The sequence below is a fragment of the Equus caballus genome, chromosome 1, assembly GCF_041296265.1.
Source record: "Equus caballus isolate H_3958 breed thoroughbred chromosome 1, TB-T2T, whole genome shotgun sequence".
NCBI lineage: Eukaryota > Metazoa > Chordata > Mammalia > Perissodactyla > Equidae > Equus > Equus caballus.
The window spans coordinates 35310271-35328889 of NC_091684.1; the positions used below are offsets into that span (position 1 = coordinate 35310271).

General features: G+C 37.2%; 1 pseudogene; it reads left to right on the forward strand.

Annotated features, from left to right (window-relative positions):
* Nucleotides 1-8396: 8396 nt before the first annotated feature.
* Nucleotides 8397-16636, forward strand: LOC100071072 (SWI/SNF-related matrix-associated actin-dependent regulator of chromatin subfamily B member 1 pseudogene; annotated as a pseudogene).
* The last annotated feature ends 1983 nt before the right edge of the window (nucleotides 16637-18619 follow it).

The window sequence follows — 18619 nt, forward strand, 5'->3', positions numbered from 1 at the left end:
TAGACCCATGGCCAATGTCTGGATCTTCAAACTTCAGTTTCTTTACCTGTAAAATGGGGTAAATAAACCTAGTTCAACTGTTGATGTGAGGATTAATTGTAACCTGCGTACCAGGCACCCAGGTAACTGCCTGGCACTTCGGAAGCACTCAATAAATGGCGACGATAACAATCATCACATGTTTATGTACAAAATTTAGAAATACTTGAACTGTGTGCAGCAGAATAAAAACAACAAAACTTTGATGATAATAGTCTGAATCAGGCACAATATGTACACAAAAACAGCAAATACTTTTCTAATATTTGCATCTCCTTTCCATTTTCCAGCTCTCAAGAGTGTATGGCCCTGTGTTCACTCTGTATTTTGGCAGGAAGCCCACTGTTGTTCTTCATGGGTATGAAGAAGTGAAGGAACCCCTAACTCATCTGGGAGAGGAGTTTTCCAGGAAAGGCAGTTTGCCATTGATTGAAAGAGTTAATAAAGGATATTGTAGGTGTACAAGTGCTCACATTGTGTATTGGTAATGGGGGTAGGGAGGATGGAAAATAGGAATTTAAGGATCTCCTCAGCAGAACTTGGCGCAACCACAAGACTTCTAAGTCTCAGCTTCCTCCTTGTTGCCTAGGACCGCCCTCCCAGTTTCTGTTTCCCCTCCTGGTAAGAATCCTTTTCAGCAATGGAAAGAGATGGAAGGAGATGCAGCACTTCTCCCTCCTAATGCCACCGAATTTGGGGATAGAGAAAAAGAGCATTGAGGGTGATTGAGAGGAAGCCCCACTGCCTTGTGGAGGAGTTGAGAAAAACCAGTGGTAGGTGATTCTACAGTCTGTAACTGTGAAGTTAACTGGTTATTCTCTTCCCTAATGATGTCTTTGGAAACATTTCAGGGGCACCAAATCTTTCATTATGGATAGTGGCCATCAGGCCTCATGTGAAGGAGGGAAGATTTGAAGCAGAGAGACAAGGAGCATTGGTGTAGCTATGCTTGTGTGTATACACTCATGATTGTGCATGCAGTATGAGTATAAAAGGTAATTTAATTCCATTCTGTCCTGAACTTTGTTTTCAAATCATTGCATCATAAAGGTAGAAGGCTTTGAGTCTTATTTTTTTAAAGAGTTAAAGAGCAATGTTTTTCCCATAGCATAACTGAGGTTACATATTCCAGAACATTTCACCAGGGAACACTTGTCAAGTGGACAATATGTGAATGAGCTCATTTCTTCCCTATGGAGCATGAAACAAGTGACATGTACTTTCACTTTATTGGACTGTATGTGTAGAGTCAGCTTCACTGACACATATGAGAGGTTCTTGCAAAGCCCATTCCTACAATTCCCACCAGTAATGATGCTTATCTGTGGTTTTAATTGCCCAGACATTTCTTAGTGCAGCCCTCACCAATTGTGATTTCTCTGTAAATATATGGATATTTTAAAACTATGACCATGCTTTTTCTAACATTAGTGATTACTTATTGCATTGATTTTTATATAAGAAATATGTGCTATTCAGCATAATTCTGCAAAATACACAAATATGAGGTTATAAAATGATTTATTTAACTAGATGTAAAGTATTGTTAATGCTTTACCCTGTATTCCCTAAATATAAGTTGGCCCTAAAGGGAGCAGGAGGGTTCCCTTTTATGAATTTTACCTCCAAGAACCCTTACTATGTTCTCACAGTGAAGACTGGAGAAAAATTCTCTCTTGCGTCAGGCATGAGGAGGGGAAAATAGCCATTTTGAAATAGGCCCAGAGCATTCTGCTCTTCTTAACAGGGCTGGCCTTCAAGAGAAACTACTTTCCAGAGCCTACCTACTGATGTTTTGTGAGAACCTAGCCAATCTCAGGGAAGATAAATACAGTCATCCTCCCTTATTCATCATTTCTCTCTCCATGGATTTGGTTACCCATGGTCAACTGCAGTCGAAAAATGTTAAATAGAAAATTCCAGAAATAAGAAATTCACATGTTTTACACTGTGTGCTGTTCTGAATAGCATGATGAAATCTTCTGCCATCCCACTCTATCCTGCCTGGGACACGAATCATCCCCTTGTCCAGTTATCCACACTGTATATGCTACTTGCCCATTAGTCACTTGGCAGCCATCTAGGGTATCAGATCAACTCTCACGGTACCATAGTGCTTGTGTTCAAGTAACTCTCATTTTACTTAATAATGGCCCACAAAGGGAAGAGTACTGATGCTGGCAATTCAGATATTCTCTTACTGTGCCTAATTTATAAATTAAACTTTATCATAGGTATGTACGTATAGGAAAAAGCATAGTATAGATAAGGTTCAATACTATCTGTGGTTTCAGGCATCACTGGGGGTCTTCTAACATATCCTCTGCAGATAATGGGGGACTACTGTACACCACTCCAGACCCTGATAACCTTCCGGTCCCACCTAAGGCAGAGAGGGCTGAGAAGCAATTGAAACGGTCACCATCCAGGGGACCAGGCTCACTAAATACTAAGACTTATTCATAGGACTATAGAGTGCTTCCCCTGCCCCACTTTTAGCACCATATCACTAAAAACCTGTTAATGCAGTTCTTTTTACTCAGTACATCATGTCTGGCTTTCAACAAAGAATTACAAGATATGCTAAATGACAAAAAAAAAAAAAAAAAACCAGCACTTTGAAGAGGCAGAGCTAGCATTAGAACCATATTCAGATGTGATGGGGATGTTGGAATTATCAGACCAGGAATTTAAAATAATTGATTAATGATTGTGATTAATGATTAATATACTAAGAGCTCTAGGGGGAAGGTGGGTAATATGCAAGAACAGATGCGAAATGTAACCAGAGAGATGGCAATTCCATGAAAGAATCAAAAGGAATGCTAGAATCAAAAGTACTGTATTAGAGGAGCAGCCCTGTGGCTGAGTAGTTAAAGTTCCACGCAGTCTACTTCAGCAGCCCTGATTCGTAGGTTCGGATCCTGGGCATGTACCTGCTCCACTCCACAGCCATACTGTGGAGACAACCCACATACAAAATGGAGGAAGATTGGCACAGATGTTAAGTCAGGGCAAATCATCCTCACCAAACACAACAGAACAAAACAAACACTGTAACAGAAATGAAGAATGCCTTTGATGGGCTCATTAGTACACTGGAAAAAATCATCGAATTTGAGGATACATCAATATAAACATCCAACATTGAAAAGAAAAGAGAAAAAGACTGAAAATATGGAATAGAATATCCAAGAACTGTGACACATCAACAAAAGATGTAACATAGGCATAATGGGAATATCAGAAAGAGAAGCAAGAGAGAAAAGAAGAAATATCTGAAACAATAGTGATTGACAATTTTCCAAAATTAATATTAGACACCAAAATACAGATCCAGGAAGCTCAGAGAACATCAAGGTTAATATACAAATGTCAGTTGCTTTCTTGTATACCAACAATGAACAATTGGAATTTGAAATTAAAAATAGAATACCATTGGGGCTGGCCCCGTGGCCGAGTGGTTAAGTTCGCGCACTCCGCTGCAGGCGGCCCAGTGTTTCGTTAGTTCGGAATCCTGGGCGCGGACATGGATGGCACTGCTCATCTGACCACGCTGAGGCAGCGTCCCACATGCCACAACTAGAAGGATCCACAACGAAGAATATACAACTATGTACTGGGGGGCTTTGGGGAGAAAAAGGAAAAAATAAAATCTTAAAAAAAAAAAATTCTTGAAAAAAAATAGAATACCATTTATGCTAGCATTTAAAAAATGAAATACTTAGGTATAAATCTATAAAATATATATAAGGTATATTTGAGGAAGTTAAAAAGACTCTGATCAAAGAAATCAAAGTAGAACTAAATAAATGGACAGACAGTCCGTGTTCATGGATAGGAAGACTCAATATTGTTAAGATGTCATTTCTTCCCAACTTGATTTATACCATGAAATCCCACTCAAAATTCCAGCACGTTATTTGGTGGATATCAACAAACTAATTGTAATGTTTCTGTGAAGAGGCAGAACACAGAGACTAGCCAACACAATGTTGAAGAACAAAGTCAGAGAACTGACACAACCAGAATTCAGGACTTAATATGAAGCTAGAGTAATCAAGACAGTGTGGTAATGGTGAAAGAAGAGACAAATAAGATCACTGGAAAAGAATGGAGATCCCAGAAATAGACCTATACATAAAATCCACTGATCTTTTACAGAACAGCAAAGGCAATTCAGTGGAGAAAAGATAGTCTATTCAACAATGGTGCTGGAACCACAGGAAATCCACATGCAAAAAAAAAAAAGAGAGAGAATCTAGACACATGCCTTATACCCTTCACAGAAATTAACTCGAAAGGGATCATAGACCTAAATGTAAAAGGCACAACTATAAAACGAACAGAACATAACATAGGAGAAAATCTAGATGATCTTGGGTTTGGTGATGACTTTTTAGATTCAACACCAAAGGCACCATCCATGAAAGAAAGAATCAAAAACTTGGACTTGATTAAATTAAAAACTCTTACTATATGAAAGATGCTGTAAAGAAAATGAGCAGAAAAGTCAACATTAGAAGAAAATACTTACAATAGATGTATCTGATAAAGGCATATCTGATAAAGGACTTTTATCCAAAATGTACAAAGAACACTTAAAATTCAATAATAAGAAAATGAACAATCAGATTATAAAATGGGCAAAATATCTGAACAGATACCTCATCAAAAAAGTTATATATGTAGTAAGTAAGCATATCAAAAAATGCTCAACATATTTATCTTTAAGGAGTTGCAAATTAAAACAAATATGAGATATCACTACACACTTGTTAGAATGGCCAAAATCCAAAACACTGACAACAATGAATGTTGGCAAGGATATGGAGCAACAAGCACTCTCATTCACAACCTTTGAGAATGTAAAGTTGTACAGCCACTTTGGAAACCTTTCGGCAGCTTCTTACAGGACTAAACATTCTCTTGCCATACAATCTAGCAACTGCACTCCTTGGTATATACGTAAAGGAACTGAAAACTTATTCCCACAGAAAAACCTGCACAAGGATATTTACAGCAACTTTCTTCATAATTGCCAAAATTTGGAAGAAACTATGGTGTTCTTCAATGGGTGAATGGATAAACAAACTGTGGTACATGCATATAATGGAATATTATTCTCTCTAAATAAAAAAGAACTATCAAGTCACAAAAACATGAAAGAACCTTTAATGCATATTGCTGAGTGATAAAAAGCCATTCTGAAAAGGCTACACATTGTATGATTCCAACTACATGACATTCAGGAAAAAGGCAAAACTGTGGAGATAATAAAAAAGATCAGTTATTGCCGGGGGAGAGGGACGAATAGGTGTAGCACAGGGGATATGATTTTTAGGGCAGTAAAACTGTTCTGTATGACACTGTCATGGTGGATACATGTTATATATTTGTTAAAACCTATAGAACATGCAGTACCAAGACTGAACCCTAATGTGAACCATGGATTTTGGCTGATGATGATGTGTCACTATTGGTTCATCTTTGTTACTAAGGTATCACTCTTGTGCAGAATGTTAATGGAAGGAAAGTCTGTGCGTGTATGGAGGGGGAAAGTATATGGGAACTCTCTATAGTACTTTCCACTAAGTGTTGCTCTGAACGTAATATTGAATATTAAAGAAAATTGCCTCTTGAATGTTTTATTTTCATCTCCAAAATAACAGGCACCTTGGGTTAGTAGGGTATAAATACATGCAGTGGATGTGAATGGAGTACTGGAGAAACCATTAATAAATTAGATATGATGGGATTATCCACTCATGTTGCAGGGAAAAGCAATGTGTTGATTTTATGGCTGCTAAAATTTTTACCTGATAAAGTAATTTCTATGTAAATATTGCTTTAAAGACTCTAAAATTACTGTTTCCCGTTATCTTGAAGACAAGAACTTTTATGTGTATATTTTAATAGTATTCCAAAAATATTTCCAATTCTTTAGCCTTACCCTTTGATCCCACTTTTATCCTGAGCTGTGCTCCCTGTAATGTGATCTGCTCCATTATTTTCTGTAAACGTTTGATTATATAGATCAGAATTTTCTAAATTTGATGAACATATTCAAGAAAAACGTCAGCTTTCTGAACTCCCTATGGATCCAAGGAAGTCCAAGATCCTTCTTTCTGAGAAATCATTTATGCTCCTTTCCCTGACAACTCCAGAATTCTACATGGACCAAGCTGTGAAGTGAGTGTTTGAATACCACAGTCCTGCCCAGAGCTTAGCAACATGGAGTGAACATCGAGGAAAACTAGCCGTGCCTTTTATTTTACACTAAGTAAATGAATGCCCAAACATAGAGCTGTAGTTCAAGTCCATTGGCTCCCTCCAATAGTTTCTCAACTAAATCCCAAAGACCAGTTTCCAAAAAGCATTTGGGGACTTCCCAAAAGCATGCCTATAGCACTCAATGGACATCCAGGCCCTTGCTGAAAGGCTTTCATTACCCACAAGGCTTGCCAGGCAATCCCATTTAATAACCTCCTCGTCACACTGACAATAGTATCCTAATTTAGGATACCAAGGAGGGAGACTGGGAGCACAGGTGCTGCAAGGAAACTCTGAATAGAGTAGGGATGTTTGACGCTTCAGCTGGGATCCTGGCAGACAAGATAACCAGCTTGGGGATGACAAAATAATTGGGTTTTGTAAGAAGTACAAACAAACATCACAATTTTGCCCTGTGCTGAGCTGCACTGTCCTGCACTCTGCATGAACAATAATTATGAGATATTAGATAAGTCACTTTACCTTTCTGGCACATAGCTATGTATTACATTATTTAAGGCAGGGCCTAAAATGCAATGTTGGGTTTGTGTTGTAATCATGTCCCTCACTTCTAAATTACTAATTTTACTTCTGAAGCTACTTGCTAGAACTAGAAACAGCTGGTTGTAACTTTGTGCTCCACATCAGGTTACCCAAACATTCTTAACTTCTGGACTCATCATACAAAATGTGAATCATAACGATTCATGCCATTGGATATCTGAAGGCTATAGGAAGGAACTGATGTAGAAAATGAGAAAACAGATACAAACGTCTTTTATACTGTTGAAATGACGTATGAGTATAGGAAATGATTATCATCTTTGACTATCTGATGAGAGCTTTCTCCCTCATCTGGCTATCAGCATAAAGAATTATTTTGTATTACAGTTAAAAGCTCCCCTTGAGATGGAGACTATCCTTTATTTATCTTTATAGCTCCAGTTTCTAACCATGACTTAGCATAGGGTATATTTGTCTCCATTGAATGATTTTATTCATTAAATATTTTTTCTCTTTTAGATCTGCAATAATTTTCCTGCTCTCAATTTTTCCAAAGAACTTATAAAAAAATTTCTTAAAAATTATGCTAACTTAAAATGTTATATTTTAGAGAAAATAAAAGAATACCAAAATTCCCCATACTGTTAAATCCTCAGGATCTCATTGATTCTTTCCTGATCATAATGAAATAGGTAAAATGTTAATGACAGTTCAGTATTTGAATCAGTAGACTGAGCAAAGAACATCATCCTTATCAATGCTGGTGGACATTGTCCAGTCCATTGAGGGCCTGAATAGAGCAAAAATGCAGAGGAAGGACAAATTTGATCTTTCTGCTTGAGCTGGGGCATCCATCTTCTCCAGTTCTTGGATATTGGCATTCCTGGTTCTCAGGCCTTTGGCCTCAGACTGAATTATACCACCAGCTTTCCTATTTCTCCAAATTGCAGACAGGAGATCATGGGATTCTCATCCTCTATAAGTGTGTGAGCCAATGGCTATAATAAATCAATCTCTCTTAATCTGTCCCTCTCTCTCTCTCATGATATAGAGTTCTCTTCTTTGTATAATTCTGACTAACACAGTAGAGATTTTTAAATAGACAGGCAAGTACTTCTGCAAATGTACTTTAAATACTTATTGTGTACAAGGATCTATACTGAGCATCATGGAAGATTTTAATATGAATTGTTAAAGAATTAGAATACATGGATGCTTTTCATTGGGTACTAATAATCTACTTGAAGAGAAATAGAACATACACCTCAAGTGAAATGAGACTGCTACAAGCAGGATAGTAAATACAAAATATCAAGTCATAAAGTAAAGATGGAAATGATCATTATATCATTTATATGATATATGGGAGAGTTAGAGGAAGGGATTAACCTAGGTGGGCTGCCTGCATGTCATGAGGTTTGATGTAACTCTTGAAATGCCTGCAGTGACAGACAGGGGAGGGAATTTCAGATAGATTGAATAGTCTAAGAGGAGGTTAAAAGGTGTATTTGGCAAAGAGATTATGTAGATGGAAGAGAGAAGACTTCCTTTAGTGTAATAAAAAATGAATTTGCACAGATATGGTGCTGGAGGCTGGTGTCTGTCAAGTAACCTGTAATCCTGAATGCTGGCATGGAAAGTTCTCATTTGATCAGGTAGATGTATGAGCCAGAACAAGAATGGAATGCAGACAATTATTAGAAAAAACTATCCTGGATGTTTGTGTAATGGTCTGTATGCTGAAAATTGGGCACAAGGAGCAACTGAAAGATATTTTATGTCTTTTAATTGGTTTGGTGAGAGTCTGGACCATAGAAACATAAAGGAATCTGAAATAAAATCAAGATTGTTCCAACTGTCATATTCTTGGTTTTTTAGGAAGAGAGTCAACTATGCAGTCCCATAGAAGTCTAGGTCGAAGCACCGTTTTAGACTAAATGTATCAGATAAAACTAGGAAGTGAAGAATGCTAGATCTGATAAAGCCATTGAATTTGATTAGAGTTTGTGTCAAAGAAGCCTTATAGAGAGCAGTTTTAGTAAAGAGAGGAGGTAGGGAACCAACTTATAATGACTTGTGTGGGAAATTTCACTTGTGAGACCGAACGTCCTATATGAGAAGCTTAGCCAAGGAAGGTCAGATTTGGATGGTGAATTTGAATGATACTCGTGTTTGAAAGCTGTGGAGAAGGAAAAGATAGGTACCATAAGTACATCTTTGTAGGTGCAAGCTCCTGGTTGAACTGAGGAGAGGCAGAATCTAGAAGACTGAAAAGAGCTAATTCCCGAGAAGGAAATTTCTCACTCTGAGGCCAATATTATTTATTCAAGCACTTTGTAGCAATGAGAAGAAATGAAAAATCGGTTAGGGCAAGATGGGAAGTGGGTCAAAGATGCTGAAGGAGATGACATTCAAAGAATTATCCATGGAATTGAGTTAACTATTCAAATCATTTGTCTAAGATTGAGTGCAGTGAAGAAGATGGAATTGTGTAAAGAAACTGGAGGGAAGAAGCACATTACTCACAAGGTCTGCCTTCTCTCCTGCTATGAAAATTATTCCTATTCTTCTGTAGGTTGAGTTATTTTGAGAATTTGATTAAAGATGTTAACACTTTCTCATAAGAATGCACCTACATGAGTTTTTAGAACTTTAGATGCCTTTAGGAAGGGATTCCTTAATGCCATGGAGCATCTCCATTAATGACAGGTCAAGAAGGGCTGTAAAGTCATTGGTATTTCAATTATAAATGGCTATTTCCTCAACACTATATTTAAAACAACATTGTTTCTCTAGCTTTAATATAGTATTTAAGGTCTAGCTTAAGTTTTTGTTAGCAGCTTTATTAAGATATATTCACAGGCCATACAATTCACTCATTTTATGTATACAATTCAATTGTTTTTAGTATATTCACAGAGTTTTGCAACCATCACCATAATCAATTTCAGAACATTTTCATCATCCCAAAAAAATACCCCATATCTTTTAGCAGTCATCTCTCATTTTCCTCCAATCATCCCAGCCCTAGGCAATCACTAATGTACTTTCTGTCTCTATAGGTCTGCTACTCTGGATATTTCATATATGTGGAATTTGTAATGAGCGATCTTTCATGTCTGGCTTCTTTCACTTAGCATAATGTTTTAAAGGTTCATTCACGTTGCAGCATGTTTTAGTACTCTATTCCTTTTTATGGCTGAATAATATTCCATTTTATAGGTATACCACATTTATTTATCCATTCACCAGTGGATGGACATTTGGATTGCTTCTACCTCTTGTTATTATGGATAACGTTACTATTAACAGTCATGTACAAGTTTTTGTGTGAATATATATTCTCAATTCTTTTAGGTATATTCCTAGGAGTAGAATTGCTGGGTCATGTGATAATTCTATTTTACCTTACTGAAGAAACACCAAACTGTTTTCTACAGTGGCTGCATCATTTTACTTTTCCACTAGCAATGCATAAGCATTACAATTTCTCTACATCCTCACCAACACTTATCATCTGTCCTTTCCATTATAGGCATCTTAGTGGTGTGAAGTGATATCACATTGTGATTTGATTTGCATTTCCCTGATTGTTAATGATATTGAGCATATTTTCATATGCTTACTGGCCATTTGCATACCTTCTTTGCAGAAATGTCTACACAATTCTTTGCCCATTTATCATTTTCTTATTGAGTTGTGGAATTTCTTATATATTCAAGATATAAGATCCTTATTAGATATTAAATATATGATTTGCAAATATGTTTTCTCACTTTTTGGGTTGTCTTTTTACATTCTTGGTGGTGTCCTTTAAAACAAAAGTTTTTGATTTTTATGACATCCAATTCATCATTTTTCTTTTGGTGCTCAATTGTCTAATCCAACATCATAAAGAGTTATACTCATGCTTTCTGTGTAGTTTAAACTTTTCGCATGAGACCTTTGGTCTATTTTGAGTTAATTTTTGAATATTGTGCAAAGTTGGGGCACCAATTCATTCTTTTGCCTGTGGATATCTTCTTGTCCCAGCACCACTTGTTGGAAAGACTCTTCATTCCCTGTGAATGGTTTCAGCACAATTGTCAAAAATCATTTGACTATAAATATGAGGATTTATTTCTGCATTCCCAATAATATTCCATTGAACTATACATCTATCTTTATACTGTACCACAGAGTCTTAACTACAGAAGCATTGTAGTAATTTTTTAAATTGAGAAGTGTGAGCTGTTCAACTTTGTCCTTCTCTTCCAAGATTATTTTGGGCCCCTTGAGTTTCCATATGACTTTTTGGATCAGCTTGGCAATTTCCAAAGAGAAGCCATCTGAGATTTTTATAGGAATTACATTAAATTTTTATATAAATTTGTAAAGTATTGCCATCTTGACCATATTGTCTTCTCATAGATTATTATGGGATGTCTTTCCATTTATATAAGCATGCTTTCATTTCTCTCAACATTATTTTCTATAGTCCAGATTGTTTTTTAAGACTTTATTTTTTTGGAGCAGTTTTAGGTTTCTAGCAAACGTGAGATGATGGTACAGAGGTATCTCTTATACCCCTACTCCCACACAGGCATAGCCTACCCCATTATCAGCATCACTCACAAGAATAGTACAATTTTTACCAAGGATGAACCTGCATGGACACATCTTAATCACCCAAAGAATCATAGTTAACCTTAGGATTCATTCTTGGTGTTGTACATTCTGTGGGTTTGGAGAAATATATAATGAGATATATCTATCATTATAATATCACATGGAATATTTTTAATGCCCTAAAATCTTCTGTGCTTGGCCTATTCATGCCCCTCAACCCCTGGAAAACACTCATCTTTTTTATTATCTCCATAGTTTTGCCTTTTCCAGAATGGCATATAGTTGAAAGCATACAATATGCAGCCTTTTCTTATTAGCTTCTTTCACTTAGAAATACCCATGTACATTTTCTCCGTGTCTTTTCACGGCTTGATAGGGCATCTTGGCTGCTTTCAAGTTTTGGCAATTATGAATAAAGCTGCTGTGAACAACCAAGCACAGGTGTTTGTGTGGACATAAGTTTTCAAATCCTTTGGGTAAATACTAAGGAGCCCGACTGCTGTATCACATGCTAAGAGTATGTTTAGTTTTCTAAGAAAATGCCAAACTCGCTTCCAAAGTGGCTATACCATTTTGCATTTCCATGAGTAGTGTATAAGAGTTATTTGCTTCACATCCTCCATCACACTTGATGTTGTCAGTGTTCAAGATTTTGGCCATTCTAACAGATGTATAGTGGCATTTCATTGTTGTTTTAATTTGCATTTTTCTGATGATATATGATATGCAGCATCTTTTCATATGCTTATTTGGCATTCATATATCTTCTTTGGTGAGATGTCTGTTAAGGTCTTTGACCCATTTTTTAATCAGGTTCTTTTCTTCTTGTTGAGTTTTACGAGTTCTTTGAATATTTTGGATACAATTTCTTTATGAGATACGTCTCTTGCAAATATTTTTCTCCCAATTTGTGGATTGTCTTCTAATTTGCTCGAAATTATCTTTTGCAGAAATTATCTTTTTGCAGAAGTTTGCAATTTGATGAAGTCCAGGTTATCATTTGTATCTTTCACAGGTGTTATATTTTGTGTTGTATCTAAAAGAGCATCACCATACCCAAGGTAATCTAGGTTTTTTCCTATTTCATCTTCTAGGAGTTTTATAGTTTTGTGTTTTACACTTAGGTCTGTGATCCATTTTGAGTTTATTTTTTTAAGCTCTGTGTCTAGATTTATTTTTTTGCATATAGATGTCCAGTTGTTCCAGTGCCATTTGTTGAAGAGACTAACTTTGCTCTGTCATATTGCCTTTACTCTTCTGTCAAAGATCAATTGGCTATATTTATGGGGGATCTACTTCTGGGCTCTCTACACTGTTCCATTAATCTATTTGTCTGTTCTTTTACCAATATTACACTGTCTTGATTACTGTAGTTTATAGTAACTCTAATTTTAATTATTTTATTGAGGTCACATTGGTTTATAACATTGTGTAAATTTCTAGAGTATATTGTTATAGTTCAGTTTCTGAAATATAGACTGCATTGTGTTCACCGCCAAAAGTCTAGTTTCCATCTGTCACCATACATATGTAACCCTTTACCCCTTTGGACCTTCCCTTCTTGTAACCACCAATCTTTTCTTCTTATTTATGTGTCTGTTTATCTTCCACATGAGTGAAATAATATAGCAAATTTATCTCTCTCTGTCTGACTTATTTTGCTTAGCATTATACCCTCAAGATCCATTCATGTTTCCACAATTTTGTCATTTTTATGGGTGAGTAGTATCCACTGCATATATATATCACATCTTCTTTATCCATTCATCCGTTCATGAGCTTTTGGTTGCTTCCAAGTCTTGGCTATTGTGACTAATGTTGCAATTCACACAGGGGTGAATATATCTTTCTGAATTAGTGTTTTCATGTTCTTTGGATAAATACCAAGAAGTGGAATATCTGAGTTATATGATAGCACTATTTTTAGTTATTTGAGGAGTGGCCATACTGTTTTCCCCTTTGGCTTCTGCCAAATGTGTCCTGAAAGTAGAAAATTCCCATAGGCTTTCCGAAACGCAGGTTACTTGATACAAAAGTCAGGAGGACCTCAGTATAAACGCTAGCTCTGCTATTCCAAGCTATCATCCTGGGTAAATTTCTTATCCCTTTGAGCCTCAGTTTTCTCATTTTTAAACTTTTGATAATACCTATCTTACTTACCTCTGTAGGATGTGGCAAGAATTAAACCAGGCAACATATGCATCATTTTCACCCTTTAGACCGATGAAGACAATAAAGGAGAAAACATTGTGCTGTAGAGGAAACGTGGAAATAAGTACTTTCACGTACTGCTGGGGGGATTATCAAATAAATAGATTTTGTAGGACAATTTGACAATATCTATAAAAATATAAAATGAAATTTCCTATAATGCAAGAAGTCAAAGTCTTCATACCTACACCATGTGCAAATGGAGGCATGTCCAAAATGTTTTCATTGCTCTTAAGAAAGAAATGTTGCAAACTACCTAAATGTGCATCAGTAGTGTAATGATACATCCATATGATGAAGAACAATTGAAGCATATGTATACCTGTTGATATCAGCAATATCTAAAATAGCATTCATCATTTAGGTAAAAAAAAAAAAAGAGGAAATATAGTTTCCCCCACTTTTGTCCACCACTCTCCAACTTTAACAGATATCAAATGACCAAGCATGTTTGCTAAGTGGTTACTTTCATACTGGAAAAAATTATTTGCTTCATATAAATATAATTATCTTAGATTTTTTAAAAAGACAAGAGTCTGACATGCAGTTTACATATATGATAATTCTGCATCAATGCTGCAAGTAGGTTGCATAAGAGTTTTAGAAGTACGTTGGTTCTTTTCAAACAGCAAAATGACAATGATCTGTAACTACAGTTTAAGGGATATGAGCATTTTTTTAAATTAAGAGAGAAACAAATTCTAATGCTATTCACAGCTTAATTTTCAATTTCTTTTAAAAATTCCCTTCGTGCCTACATACAGTCTAGACTTTGTAGGTCATGATTTCCAATCAAGTGTCCTCACATATGTGTCCTGTCAGTGGAGCCAAGTGGACACATATTCTGGAAGCTGAGATTTGACAATTTAAGACATTTTTGCAAATGACAAAGCAAAGGGATCTGAATGGACAGTTTTGGTCAGAGCACACAGAGACAGTATGACATGGATTGGTAACAGCTGAAAAACCTGATTCAACATTGTGTATATGAAACACTTATGGATATGTTGAGAAAGTGAGGAAATCAAGTCTGTATGCTGGAGGTGCAAACGATATGAAGAATAAATGTTATAGCTGGTGAAATGGAAAGGCAGAGAATGAAGATAATAAGTAACCTGTGCCCAGCAACACATTAAATGTTCTCCTGGTTGAGATGCTCTTTCTGGACAAAAGCTTGAACAATTAATAAGGAGCCTAAACTGGGAAAACATAGTCTCTGAACTGCCAGTAAATTCTTGTGAAGGCTTTTCCATCACATCCTACCACACATACAACTGTTATGGGTTTCTAAAGTTCAGAAAAAGCAAAAACATGATCATTATGGGTGAACAAAAGATGTAGAGAGAGGCTAGCTAGAGCTATCTGGCAGAAAAAAAGAGAGGTGATCACTGCCAGCAGTTAGCACAAAGGAGAGACCATTAAACCAAGATTACCAAAAATTTAAGCAGTCATGAAGGCAGACTAGGATAAAAATCTTTTTCCTCTTGACTTTCTCCAGTGGAAAGTAGTAGTAATTTCTCATTCTAGCTTTATTTGAGTTGTAAGAATCAAGAACCCTCTGCAATATCCAATGATGCCCATAATCCTGTGTAGAACACATACTTGGATTAGTCATTTCTGACTTCCATACTAATATCAAAGAAAAGCTGCATTTACATGTTTCTTGTGAAAAAATATAAATGTGGCCATTTTAAATATATTTAGGGTTTTTTTTAAACAAAGGATATTCAAACTATTATCTCCCTACCCCTCTTCAAAAAGAAAAAAAAATCCATCTACCACATTTGTTTCTCTAATTTTAAAATCAGAAAGATCTCAAAGGTATTTTCTGAGGTTCCTTGTGCAATAGATACCCCTCACTCTGGAGGCAACTGGCCAATGTAGAAGAGAGGAAGAAAACAGTTGTATCCTCACATGGTCATGGATACATGATCCTGGCCACTAGTGTGACTCAGTTAAAAGCCTCAGTGGTGGAAGAGATTCTGGAGGACAATGATGAGAAACACAAGGCATGTGTCCATCAGCATAGGGTTCCCCATCCATTTCAGGGAATGAGAAATCAAGAGGAATAGCCAGTGGGTGCCCACCCTGCTCAGCAGCTCTCACCATCTGCACACCGTGCCATGCTCCACAGCCATTAATAGGAACCTCATGGGCTAAGATAAGAAAGGAAGCTTCCCTCTCTGCTTTGATGATCATGACCCACCTGTGATCCATGAGAACACATCCCAGTCTAAAGTTTTGGTTCCCATCCGGCTGGACACGGAGATAGATGGGTAGAAGTGGAGGATGCCTTTACATGAAACATGAATAAGAAGCTGATGACCTCTGAGATGTTTTCAGAAATCCTCTGTGACCACTTGGATTTGAACCCACTCATATTCATTCCTGCTTTCACCTCCATCATCAGACAGCAGATGGAGTCCTACCCACTGACAGCATCTTGGAGGACCAGTCCGACCAACGTGTCATCATCAACATGTCAGCATTTCCCTGGTGGACAAGTTGAGTGGGACATGTCGGAGAAGAACTCCTTGGAGAAGCTTACCCTGAAGCTGTGCTCGGAGCTGGGGTTGGGCAGGGAGGAGGTTGTCACCACCATCATGTACAGCATTACAGGACAGCCTATCTGCCATCAGAAGACTTATGCCTTCAGTGATAGCCCCCTGCCCACAGTGAAGATTACCATCTGGGACACAGGCAATACTTATTAGTGGTGCCTGCTCCTGGAGACCCTGATGGTCTCCAAGGTGGAAAAGATCCATGACTAGGACAGGAACAAAAACATATGAGGCATCTCACCAACACTGCCCCAGGTCTGGTAACCAGTGCATCTGTACTTGAGTCCCAGGGAGTGTTCAGGAAATCCAATGGCATCTCCTTCCTCTTTGGGCAAAGAGGGAGGCAAGCAGGCAGTCAAGTGCCATCCCGAGAAGCATCAGAGATGCGTGGGGAGGACTTCCAGGTCATCCTCCTCCCGGGCACACATTCCATTTGCTGAGCCCCAGTCCCTACCACCCCAGTCTCTGGTCAGGAAGAGGCTTCATTTTGGGTTGTCTAAGTGTGTGTGTTTTTATAGGAACCACAGGCAGGGTTAGAAACACTTTTTTTTTTATTGAGTTAATGATAGGTTACAATCTTGTGAAATTTCAGTTGTACATTAATGTTTGTCATTCGTGTTGTAGGTGCACCACTTCACCCTTTGTGCCCACCCCCCACCCCACATTTCCCCTGGTATCCACTAAACTGTTCTCTTAGTCCACATTTTTAAATTCCTCATATGAGTGGAGTCATACACAGATTATCCTTCTCTAGCTGGCTTATTTCACTTAACATAATTCTCTCAAGGTCCATCCATGTTATTGCAAATGGAATGATTTTGTTCTGTTTTGCAGCTGAGCAGTATTCCATTGTATATATGTACCACATCTTCTTTATCCATTCATTTGTTGATAGGCACTTAGGTTGCTTCCATGTCTTGGCTATTGTAAATAATGCTGCAATGAACATTGGGGTGCACAGGACTTTTGGGATTGCTGACTTCAAGCTCTTTGGATAAATACCCAGTAGTGAGATGGCTGGATCGTATGGTAGTTCTATTTTTAATTTTTTGAGGAATCTCCATACTGTTTTCCATAGTGGCTGCACCAGTTTGCATTCCCACCAGCAGTGTATGAGGGTTCCTTTTTCTCCACAACCTCTCCAACATTTGTTACTATTAATTTTAGATATTTTTGTCATTCTAATGGGTGTAAGGTGATATCTTAGTGTAGTTTTGATTTGCATTTCCCTGATGATCAGCGATGATGAGCATCTTTTCATGTGCCTATTGGCCATCCGTATATCTTCTTTGGAGAAATGTCTGTTCATGTCTCCAGCCCATTTTTTGATTGGGTTGTTTGATTTTTTGTTGTTGAGTTGTGAGAATGTCCGTTCTACCTAAAGCAATCTACAGATTCAATGCCATCCCAATCAGAATCCCAATGGCATTCTTTACAGAATTAGAACAAAGAATCCTAAAATTCATATGGGGGCAGCAAAAGACCCCAAATTTCTAAAGCAATCCTGAGAAAAAAGAACAAAACGGGAGGCATCACAATCCCTGACTTCAAAACATACTACAAAGCTACAGTAATCAAAACAGCATGGTACTGGTACAAAAACAGGTGCACAGATCAATGGAACAGAATTGAAAGCCCATAAATAAAACCACACATCTATGGACAGCTTATCTTCGACACAGGAGCTGAGGGCATACAATGGAGAAAAGAAAGTCTTTTCAACAAATGGTGCTGGGAAAACTGGAAAGCCACATATAAAAGAATGAAAATTGACCATTCTTTTTCACCATTCACCCAAATAAACTCAAAATGGATCAAAGACCTAAAGGTGAGACCTGAAACCATAAGGCTTCTTGAAGAAAACGTAGGCAGTACACTCTTTGACATCAGTATTAAAAGAAACACTTTTTAAATAAAAGTGTTTACAACAGGTTAAAAAAAAAAGTGGCATAAATGTATATAAGTTTCTCTGATCAGCATAGAATGTATATGGAGGGCATACATTCTCAACGGACATATGACTAGTAGGAGGGAATGGTTGATTCCAAAAGTCAGAATGAAGTTCTGTGGTTAGATGGGAGGAAGACTTGCTTTCCACCATATATGTTTTGTGACTTAATGTAATATTATTTTTCTAAATTGAGGTATAAGTTATGTAAAATAAAACATCCTATTAAGTGTACAGTCCAAATAACTGCAGTAAGGGAACCACCACCACTCAAGATATAAAACATTCCCATCACTCCCCAAAGTTCCTTTATTCTCCTATTGCAACCAATCCTTTTTTCCCACTTCTGCTGATCCATTTTCTTTCTCTGTAGTTTTGACATTCAAGAATGTCATACAATGAAATGTTACTTTAGGTGGAATAAATTATAATCAGTTATATGCTTGTTATTTCTTGCTTTTCTTTTTTTGGAGGA